The sequence below is a fragment of the Myotis davidii genome, unplaced genomic scaffold (assembly GCF_000327345.1).
Source record: "Myotis davidii unplaced genomic scaffold, ASM32734v1 scaffold496, whole genome shotgun sequence".
Taxonomy (NCBI): Eukaryota; Metazoa; Chordata; class Mammalia; order Chiroptera; family Vespertilionidae; genus Myotis; species Myotis davidii.
The window spans coordinates 3,702,547-3,705,885 of NW_006289398.1; the positions used below are offsets into that span (position 1 = coordinate 3,702,547).

The following is a 3,339-nucleotide window of genomic DNA, read 5'->3' on the forward strand; positions in this document are numbered from 1 at the left end:
ATGAAGTGGGGGGCATCGGGAGGCCACTATGGCACGGGGCAAGCACTATGGGCAGTCTATCTGAAGTGTACCCGGCGTATAAGACGACCCCCCACTTGGAGGCATATTTTTCAGGGCCAAAAAATCGTCTTATACGCCGGCAAATACGGTATTTTGCCTGTTCCCATGACTCTGGCTGCAGGTTTGCCTGGACATATACTAACCATGTAGCCACAAACAAGCATGAGATCTATTCAGTAACATTTTCAGGGGGAAAATCGTGCGATATGTATCCACTCATTCCACATGTACTAAGAGCCTCTGTGCTCATGGTAGTCTGTTAAACCCTGTGGAAGATGCAAAACTGAGACCCAATCCCTGCCATGTGCAAATGTAATCTCTCCAGGGAAATGAAGGCATGCATGTGTGAAAAACCCCACGAGGGGGGAGAGAACACAGTAGCAACACCGTGATTCGATGTAGAATAAGCTAGGACGACAGGCCGGATCTCGAGAACGGAGGACATGTGTTCTAGGTGTACACACACTCATTGTCGGAAATATTAAAAGGAGACAGTGACAGAGCGAGAGAGTGAGAGGGACAGACAGGCTAAGGCTGACTAAGGCAGGACTGTTTTAGGAAATAATATGTTAAGGCAAACTAGGGCTCAGACAGAGCAAACCCTAAAAGTTACCCTAAGGAATGTGGACTTCCATTGGAAGCACACAGAGTCACAGAAAGTTTGATAGAGGTCCGGTACAAAGAGGCAGCCAGCAGCAGAGCAGGTCTATACCAGTGGCTCTCACACTGAACGCATGTGCGCCCTAGCGGACATCTGACAAATGTCTGCAGGCGTTTTGGGTTGTCATGACTTGGGGGTGCAACTGTCATCTAGGAGGTAGAGGCCAGGGATGCTGCCAAGCATCCAAAGATGCACAGACAGCACCAAAGAAGTACCAAGTCCACACAATGTCAACAGTGTTGAGGTCCAGAAAACCTGAATGAGAGGATGGGGTACGGTGAGAGGATTTTCTCAGAAATGCATCACTTACTTCAGTCACCTCAGAAACACCCTAGGCAAATGGCACTACCCAAAATGTCACCATGTACCAAGTTCTTCCACAATCACATCGGATTTTCACGGCCACCCTGTGAGACGGCTATCATTATTATTATTATTCCCATTTTACAGATGAATTAGTTGGAAAAGTTGTACAGTTCTTCTAGCTTCACACGACCTATGAGTGGCAGGAAAGATATGTATCCAGGTGTTGACAGCGGCCAACTATAAGGAGTTGCGCTCATCAGTGGTGAGGAAGTTCTGCGGGTAGAACTAGGGATGTGAAGGGGACTCTATTCTAATTTTGTATGCTCATGACCTTTCATTTCAGGGGATAACAGTGTGGTTTTCTGAGATACTGTCCTATCACTCACCAACATAAAGTATACAATTCAATGGTTTTTAGTGCGTTCACAGTTGTGCAACTACCACCACAATCAATTTAGAACATCCTCATCACCCCAGAAGAAATCCTCACCCATCAGTAGTTACTCTCTGTCCCGACCGCATCCCCCTGCCCCAGCACCTGACAACCATGAACCTGCGTTGTCTCTACAGTTTTCCACATTCTAAACATTTCATAATATGTGGTCTTTTGAGACTGGTTTGTTTCACTTAGCATAATGGTTTCAAGGCCATCCAAGTTTCGCTTCAATACTTCCTTCCTTTTTATTGTCAAGTGACATTCCATTCACGGAGAACTTATCTAGAGAAAAATAAACGTTCCACATTCCATTTCGGTACTTCCTTCCTTTCATTGTTCACTTATCCATTTCTCAGCTGGGCATTTTGGCTGCTCTCTCTCATCTTATTTTGAGGACTGAATGAGTTCATGCATGTAATCAGTGCCAGACCCCATAACTGGCACTCAATCAACATTAGCAATTATTATTACAGAAGGGAGAAATCATACATTTACTAGCCAGGCCTCCAATTAAGAATGGCACAGCAGAATATTTATGGGCACAGAACACTGGGCTACAGACTATTAACTAAAAATTAAAGATACCATTTTTAAGTGAAAACAATATAGATGGGAAGAGGTGTATGGACAGACACTATTTACTACTTTTAACTTAATTTACATCGTTTAGAATGCGCACACGTGCATTTTCCCTAACCAAACTCCGAGTTAGGGACGTCCTCGTGTTACTCATGAGAAAATTATGGCTTTGAAGCTGGGTTGCATCTCCTTTAGCTCAACACCTCACCTCGCACGTGGACAGTGCAGCCGCCCCCTGTGTGTGGTCTCACCTCTTCCCCACGCACCTCCCACCCCAATGCCAGCGTGATCTTCAAGACTACAGTTCACCTGTCACTTCCCTGCTTAGAAACTTTCACTTGCAGGAAACCATTCCAACTGTCGGCTGCCTAAGATCCCTCCTTCGCCTGTGGCTCCTCCTTCAGCATCTCTCTTGCAAGCAAAGCAACCCCACACATCATTCATTCATTCATTCATTCATTCTGCCGCCTTTTCACTGCCTTCCCTGCCTTTCCCTGGAAAGCCCTGCCCTGTCTGGTTGACCTGGGGGAACTTACACTCATTCTTCACACTCAATTCGAGAGCCTCCCCATGCAGAAATGGGCACCCGCTCCGGTAACCCCTCGGCAGAACGGCTGTGTCCCTGTCTTTCGCACCCCAGGCTGGGTCCTAGTCCCCTGCCTGGGTGTATGGCCCGGCATGCAGAATAAATACTTGACGTTTATTTGTTAATCATAAAAGATAAATAAATACTAAACACACACACACACACACACACACACACACACACACACAAAACACACACCTCGACCCGGTGGCATGCAAGTGGCCCGGGAGGGGGGGTGTTCCTAAGCAAGGGATGGCACAAAGGTAAAGTTCAAAGGTGAGACGATCAGGGGTGTGAATGAGATAAGGTCGCCTGCGGCCCAGGCAGGGCAAGTGTGAAACCTGTCCAGGGGGTCAGGTCATCGGCCTCCACCACTGACCATCTACCCAGGCGGGCCAGACCTCGGGAACCCGGTTTCTCTTCCTTAACCCAGAGGCTTCTGCCCTGAATGGGGCCTCAGGGTTCAAGGAGGCTCTGCAATGCTCCTCTCGCCGCAGGTGAAGGGAAATCACCAGGCCGGGGGCCCGGAACTGCCTCGATTTCCAGTCAGATGTGCGGTTCTGAGCCGCTCGCTCCAGCTCCCAGGTCCCTCACCTGCCGAGAGGATGGAGCGGAGGAGCCCTGCAAGCCCCATCTGCTTAATGAATGGACGATTCCGCCGCTAACGGGGCCCAGGCTTGTCCGCCGCCCCCCTCGGTTCCTCCGTCCCAC

At 48.7% G+C, this 3,339-nt stretch overlaps 1 protein-coding gene across 1 annotated transcript in view; it reads right to left on the reverse strand.

Annotated features, from left to right (window-relative positions):
- The window catches only part of TARS (threonyl-tRNA synthetase), a 26,197-nt gene that overhangs the window by 22,538 nt on the left and 320 nt on the right, over positions 1-3,339 (reverse strand). The window lies entirely within an intron of this gene.